Source organism: Nuphar pumila, chromosome 1 (assembly GCF_984573655.1).
Source record: "Nuphar pumila chromosome 1, dmNupPumi1.hap1.1, whole genome shotgun sequence".
In the NCBI taxonomy this organism is placed as follows: Eukaryota; Viridiplantae; Streptophyta; class Magnoliopsida; order Nymphaeales; family Nymphaeaceae; genus Nuphar; species Nuphar pumila.
Genome location: NC_143249.1, coordinates 29052150 through 29061012, shown reverse-complemented (window position 1 = coordinate 29061012; position 8863 = coordinate 29052150).

Here is an 8863-nt window from a genome sequence, read left to right as displayed (position 1 = left end):
TTATTAGAATGCAGGAATGGTTGAACATTGCAACACACGTAGGGGTGTCAATGGGTCAGGTTTGGTTTGGACCCATGTATATCCCTATCCGAACCTGACTAAAGAGAACCTGAACCAGACTCAGATCGGGTCCTAACGAGTATCTAAGAACAAGAACCATACCAGGTTCACGTATAAAAATGTGATACCATATCCAGATTTGGTCCAAAACCCAATTACCCGGATCTGATTAAAAATAAAACATGGTAACCAAGCCCAGACCACTTAAAGATATCAATGACCAAACCCATCTGATTAAAAAAGATGAATCGGGTTTTAATCGGTTCAACGTTTATAAGACCCAGATCCAAAAATATATCAAAAGATGGATCGGATTTTAATGTTCTGCACATATGTTACTTCTTCAAGATACACTTATAAAGTCTTCAGGTAGACAAGCGGTAGGGCCTCGTATGTTGGACAGGCAAGCGCCTCGTAACTTGGCCCGGCCAGCAGATGCAAAGTAGGCAATAATGAAGACCCGATCAGGTCTTCATTAAGAACCAGACCCGAATCTGAATCCGGTGGTGTTCTATTATTTAAATTTTTAGTTTACTAGACCCAAACCAAAATTTTAATGGATCTTAATAAACCTGACCCGATTTAAAATCAAACCTAATGTTAGAGGTCCATACCCTGACCCTACAGGGTATGGTCTGGGTCAGACCCGACCCGTTGACACCCCTGAACACACACATATAAGAAAATATTTGGTACTAATGAAGGTACAAAACTATTGAGTTAGAAATAATTGGTGTAAGCTGTACCAACTCAATCTAGCCACATAAATGTGTTCAACATGTTTTTTTTTGCTGAGGATCAAGTCTTGGATCATGTTTTTTCAACATAAAAAAAAATGATTGTTTGAGTTATGATGTTTTGGCACATTGTGGGCTGTCGATTTTTTAATCCCTTTGAAAACCTGCTTGCTTGTCATAGTCACAGCATTCAAAGCATATTTCCTACTAAACAAACCATCTGGATCACATTTGTAACATTTGATTACAAAAAGTTGTAAAATTTTAAACAAAAGATAGTTCCATGCTTTCATTAGTACCATATAAAAAATATATTATACGTATGTTAAGGCCAACCAAACAAAAGGAAAAGGAATACAGATCCCCCCTCCTACTGGTACCAATTGGACCCATTCTCACAAGCATGGCAGCAATGTGTATTCCTGAATACTGCCTCTCCCTCCTAGAGCTATGTTCACCTATTTCACTCTACTTTTAGCTTCCCCCTGGAGGATTAAATAATCACTTAGATTGAAACACATAAACTCATTAAAGATCTTCAATCCATCCCCCCTCCCCCTTTTTGCCTTCTTGTAAGAAAGCATAACTAAGGTCGGGTCAAGTTTATGTTGAGTTAGAATTTACCCACATCAGCCCAAAATCCAATTGGTTATGCTCAGGAACTAACCTAGATTTTGTTGGGTTACAAAATTAATACCAAAATCAATTCATATAATTTAAAAGGTGTTTAAAATGTATATTTACAGTATAACATACATATAAAAGTCTTAGGTCAGTCGGGATGAGTCTGATATCCAAGTAAAATTATGTCCCAAATCCAACCTGCATATTGTTTGTGTTAGGTTCAGGTTGGCCCACTAATATTCGTACCTAGGTATTTGGGATTGGGTCAGGTTGGGTATCAGACACAAATGTGACCTATTGACAACCCTTAAGCACAACCTTTGTAACAAAATATCACGAAAAATTGCCTGAAAGTTTAAAACGGCAATTTCTTGCAAGATTTTTAAAATATAGCAAGATTTAAAAAAAAAACATAAATACCACGATTTAAATGTGATATTTATGTTTTAAACGGTTATTTATCATGAAAAAATGTGTATTTTTATTTTTAAATAATTTTTATTAATAATTTCTTATAAAAATAGGTTTTATATATATATTAATTTATTTTTTTATTGCCAAAATTTTGCCAAAAAAATGTGAGATTTATGAAAAATTTTCAATTTCTCACGAGTTTTTGACAATAGAGATTTTGCCGAAAAAAACGTTTGTCACTATAAGCACAACCTAGAAAAGGGCAAGAAAATAACCATCATTATTTGCTCACCGCAAATCCCAACTTTCAACCATGATCATACCTATTACCTATAATAAATAGATCTTTGTTCATCTAAATGCATATATCTAATTTAGAAAAATAGAGTTGTGGACAAGGTTGCCAAGAAGCAAAACTAAAACAAAAAACATTGTGGGAAACTTAAACGGGAAACGAGACTTTATAATGTTCATGTGATAGCAACGTAATAAATAAATAAATAAATATATATATATATATATATATATATATATATATATATATATATATATATATATATAGAGAGAGAGAGAGAGAGAGAGAGAGAGCATATATTGATAATATGCTTAAAGAATATTATCAAGTAACATAAATTTCAGTTTTTTACTAAAATTGTGATAAGTAGTCATAATAAATAAATTATTTTTTACAAAATATATGATTACATTGACTATAACTATAAAACCATTATAAAGTTGGTTATACTTTACATAAATGATTTCATAGTCAACTTACTTTTAATAAAATATTAAATATTATAAATAAATTGTTTAAATGTCGCATAGGCTTAGATAGAATCAAGAAATAAGAAAAAAATATAATTACAATAAATTTTGAAAATTTCAATTTCAATAAATACATTTTGTTCTAATTTTAACATTAAAAATTACACAAATTTCTTTTTTTAATAAGTAATTAAGCTTTTGACTAACACATATATATCTCAACCTTTTTATTGAAAAACAAAATGTCTTATTTAAGGAAAACTTGTAATAAATGTACGAAGAACATGTTTTCCAAATAAGAGAAACAAGTTTCCCATACAAAGTAAGTATGTTCCTCATGTGATGTGAAAGGAGTTTCTCAATCAACGGGAAATGTGTTTCCCATGCATTTTTAGAAGTTTCATACAAGATTTAAAAATGCTAAGTTTTGTGTTTTATTTTAGAAAAAGTATTCTAGGGAGGCCCTGAATTTCTATTAAGATAAATAACTAAGTACAACAGTCACCCATTCGAGGGTAGCCAATCCGGTGGCTTATCCTTCCAATACAAAGCATCTCATAATTGTTGGGTCGACTGGGGGTTTTCCGGCGAGGCCTCAATCGGCATCCCTGTACGGCGGTGGCCCTACAAAAACAAAACAGAAAAGCAGAGCGCGCGTACCTGATGCTGCCATTGATGGAGCTGCTTTGCTTGCCGGAGAGGGTCGATCTTCAACTCAGCCAGTAGCCACCAAGAGCGCAGGCCTCCGAATGCTACCAGTGAGTCGACCTTTTTCCCTCTGAAATTTATGTATTGCGCTTACCTAAAGGGTCGCTCATGAAACCCTTTTATAAGGCACAAAATGGGAATGGTTGAGTAATCGTTCCCTCTGATTTCAATGCAGGTTTAACGGAAGAGAGCACACTCATGGGGAGCGGTACCCACATCGTGGGTAACCACCACCAACGTGGTGGTTAATCCCAACATTCTCCCACTTGCTCCGACGATAAACCCTTTAACCAGAAAACCTTATGGGAATAACTTGATGAATAGAATGACCTTTATATTCTATTCTATAGGTCCTTAATTGAATCTCTAATCCGTATGAGATTAACAACAACCATAATGAGAATCAAAAGACTGAAAGTGATCACTTTATTTATATGCATATGTTAAAAAAAGTTTAACAATCCCATCCTCATTACATGTTCGGAATATAATCCTGGTGCTAGCCCTTTAGTAAGAGGATCAACGATCATCTCTTTTGTACCAATATTGACAATATGCACTAAATGATTATCCGTCCTTTCTTTAACAACAAAATACTTCAATTTCATATGCTTGCATGACGTAGTACTTTTGTTGTTGTTCGAAAAGGACACCGCAGCTTCATTATCACAGTAGACCTTTAGTGGCTTCCCAATGGAATCGACCACCTTTAACTGTGATATGAAGTTCTTTAACCATATAGCCTGCGAAGTAGTCTCGTATAATGCAATGAATTCTGCCTCCATGGTGTGGGTAGCAGTGATCGTCTGCTTTCCACTCCTCCAAGAGATCGCTCCCCCAGCAAGTAAGAAGACGTACCCAGTAGTAGACTTTCTACTATCAAGGCATCCTCCTAAATCCGCATCTGAGTAGCCAATGACCTTGAGGTGATCAACTTTATGATACGTTAACATATAGTCTTTTGTCCCTTGCAAATACCGCAAGACTTTCTTGGCAGCCTTCCATTGGGGTAAACCTGGATTAGACTGAAATCTGCTAAGTACCCCTACTGCAAAAGAAATATCTGGCCGAGAACATGTCTGCGCGTACTACAAGCTGCCAACAACTGATGCATATGGATAAGCACTCATCTGTGCTTTGTCAATATCGTTCTGTGGACAATCCTTTAGGCTCAGCTTGTCACCTTTTGATATGGGTATAGAAGTAGGAGAACAATTCTCCATCCCATATCGCTTTAACACCTTTTCTATATAGGATCTTTGGGAGAGGCCTAGAACACCTTTTGCTCTGTCTCGACGAATCTCTATAACAAGAACATAAGCAGTCTCACCCATATCTTTCATATCAAAATGTGATGCAAGAAACTGTTTTGTCTCTGAAAGCAACTTTATATCGTTGGTTGCAAGTAAGATGTCATCCACATACAACATCAATATAATGAACTTACTCCCACTTTCCTTAAGGTATATACATTGATCAATAATGTTTTCTGTAAACCCGAAAGTCACAATAACTTGGGAAAATTTAATATACCACTGTCAGGAGGCCTGTTTAAGTCCATATATTGATTTGTTAAGCTTGCAAACCAAACGATCATTTTCAGAGAAACCAAAAGGTTGTTCCATGTATACCTCTTCATTCAGATCCCCGTTGAGGAACGTTGTTTTCACATCCATCTAATGTAGCTCTAAGTCATAATGAGCTACGAGGGCCAAAATAATCCTCATTGACTCTTTAGTTGAGACAGGAGAAAATGTCTCATTATAGTCAATGCCCTTCATTTGGGTGAATCCTTTAGCAACCAATCTTGCTTTATGTCTCTCTATGTTACCTTTGGAGTCCTTCTTGGTCTTAAAGACCCATTTACACCCTACGGGCTTTACTCCTTTAGGTAACGTGACAAGATCCCACACTTATTTTTTAGCCATAGAGTCTAACTCTTCTTTCATGGCTTCAATCCAGTGCAAAGATTGTTTGCTTTCAACAACTTCCATAAAAGTCAACGAGTCATCATTCATATCTATGAAATCACCAGGCTCCTGAAGGTACACCACATAATCAGGATGTATGGCAGATTTCCTAATCCTTGTGGATCTCCAAACAGGTCGTTCCTTAAGCTCAGATTGAATTTGATCATCCTGTTCGTGCTCTTCCACATTGTCCACAATAGATTCACTTTGGATTTATACATTAACAATCAAATGATCAACCACACTATCATTAGGAATAACAATGTGGTATCTTTCGATATTTTTCTTAACAGGTGATGAAACTAGATTCTGTATTTCCTCAAAACCAATGCTTTGAAGTGCACTTAATCCTACTGAACCATCTTCTAGGAATTTAGCCTTATCCGTTTCAACAATCTGTGGTGAGTGAGATGGGCAATAAAACCTGTACCCTTTTGATCTTTCTGGATAACCAATAAAATATCCACTGGTTGTTCTTGGATCAAAAGCTTTAATGTGGGGGTTATATAGTTTAGCCTCTGCAGGACATTCTCATATGTGCATATAAGACAATGATAGTTTCCTACCTGTCCACAGCTCGTAAGGAGTTTTAGGCACAGATTTTGTAGGAACCTTATTCAAAATATGCACAGTTGTCCTTAAGGCTTCACCCCACAACTTTATGGGAAGTGTTGAATAATTCAACATAGCTCTGACCATTTCCTTAAACGTATGATTTCTCCTTTCAGCTACACCATTCTGATAGACACTACCAGGCATGATATATTGAGGCACAATGCCTTCCTCTTTAAGAAATCGCGCTAATGGTCCTTCCCTTTGCCCCATCTCAGTAAATCTACCATAATATTCGCCACCTCTATCAGACCTGACTATCTTAATAAGTTTATCAGTTTGTTTCTCTACTTCTTTCTTAAATTCTTTAAACATCTGAAAAACATCAGATTTTTCAAAAATCAAGTAGAGATACATATACCGAGAATAGTCATCAATAAAAGTGACAAAATATTTTTTGCCTGTGTAACAGGGAGAAAATGGTCCACATACATCCATATGGACTATTTCTAGTATCTCACTACTGCATTTGACACCCTCTTTATATGTGTTTGTATGCTTAGCCTTTATGCAATCAACACATGGGTCATTGTCAGTAAAATCTAGAAATTGCAAGATCCCTTCATTTACAAGTCTTTTTTATTCTCTTTTCAGAGATATGACCCAACCTTCGATGCCAAAGCATGTAAGATTTATCATCTGTCATGCTACGTTTATTTCCAACTAATGCGTATTCAGAAGTCATAGACTCCTGAGTTTAGACCTTCACATTCAATCTATATAAACCATTATAAACTGATGCAAAACCAATTTCAATTGAATTTCTGAATATGAACAATTTAGAATTTTCAAACATAAAACAATATCCAAATTTATCCAACTTTGAAATTGAAATTAAGTTTCTACTATACGATGGAATATAAAAGACATCATGAAGATCTAAAACTACGCCTGTATCCAGAGTAATCCTGCAGGTTCCAACACCCTTCACATGTGAACGCATCTTGTTTCCCGAATATATACTTTTCTCATGCATTGTTGGTTCTCTTCTGCTCAGGAACAACTGTAGACAGTTGGGAATATGAACAGTAGCACTAGAATCAATCCACCAGCTATTTTCAGAAATTTGTAATAAATTACATTCATGAGAAACAAATGACAAATTACATCTCTTTTCCAACCACTTCTTGTACTTTATGCAATCTGCCTTTATGTGTCCCTTCTTCTTGCAAAAGAAGCACTTTATGAGAGCAGAGTTAGATTGTTTGTCTTGGGATGACTTATCCTCAGTTGGCTTCTTCCTAGCATTTCTCTTAAATGCATTTTTCCTTGGTCCTACCTTGGATGTATGAGAAGCCATATGTGCACTCTGCACCTTCTCACCTTTCATCCTCTCTTCTTCTTCAACACACTTGGACATAAGTTTATTAAATGTCCATTCATCATTATGTGTGTTGTACGAGATTTTGAAAGGTTCGTATTCCAAGGGTAAGGATGTTAGGACTAAATGCACTAGGAAAGAATCAGAGATGGTGAGCCTCATGTCATTCAGCTGAGATGCTATGTTCCTCATCTCCAAAATGTGTTGGCGAATGTTTCCCCCTCTAGTATATTTCATAGATATAAGTTTTGACATCAGGGTACTGGCTCTGACCTTGTTTAAACTCACAAACTGTGCCTCAATGACATTAATGAATTCTCTCACTGTTCTGCATTGTGGGATGACACTACGAATGTTCTTAGCCACTTTAGATTGCAAAAGCAATAGGCTAAGCCTATTCGAGCACTCCCACTTCTCAAAAGCAATCTTTTGATCAGCAGTGCTCTGATCAGTGAGGGCAACAAGTTCATCTATCCTTAGGGCCTGATCTAGATCCATATACCCTAATGCAAAAAGAATAGTTTCTTTCTAATCACTAAAATTAGATCCATCTAGAAAAGGTATAGAGCTAGAGCCATCTAAAATCACAGAACTAGAAACTGCATGACAAAAAACACGTATCAGGAAGTATTCATATGAGACTAAAACTTTAGTGGAAAAAACAAAATAATAAAGGCCCTTGATATGCTTCTTTCCAGGCGAGTGAAGGGGGTCATCAGAGTCCTACTTTGGTAAGAGCTCCGACACGCGAAACCACTTCGCCTACCGACCATATTCGGTAAAACTAAGGTTCTTGTGAAGTTAGACCATCAACACAAGGTACCTTTGGATACTCATGTGTGATGTATCTCGACACATTTACCTTATTCTACCCTACTTAAATTCCAAACACGATAAAACTACCTTTGGGTCGTTTATCGTTTCATGAATATAAGTACAACATTAATATTGACTAAAACCATATGATAGTAAAACATTTTGACAACATACGTGTATTCAGTCACTTTGGTGACATGAATACACTAATTTTTTTGACTATTCTTAATGCCAATATAAAATAATATCTTAAAATAGTCCGTAAACCGAATGGACTAGACATATGACCTTCAAAATGGTTCCAAAACTGAATGAACCTATCATATGTTTCACAAACCGGTCTTAAAGCACTCTGAACCGGTCTGAAACAGCCCCGAACCAGTCATCCAAGGGTCCGAACCGGTTCTGAACCTTATGAATCGGGTCAAGTATGAACAAAAGTTCATAAAAACCCTATAACCGTATGCCAAAATCCCTGTATTTTCTTCTATTTAAGAAAACAGGGTCTTAGCATCTCGAAACCGGTGAGAAACTAGAAGAAACCGACCAAAAACGGCTCTGAACCGGTCCCGGAAAAGGGCTGAGTCAGTCCCTGATCCGGTTCAAGCCAAATAGTGCCTGGACCCTTTTGGATCCGGGTCAAACCCAACAGTAACCGAATTCGAGTCAGACTCGGAATTATCTGGATCCGGGTTGGACCCGGTACAGGACGGATCCCGGTCAGACCCGATTAAGACCTGGATCCGGGTCTGATCCAGTTTTACTAGATCTGGGTCAGACCCAGATTTTAACCGGATCCGGGCCTGACCCGGTTTTACTGGATCCGGGTCAGATCC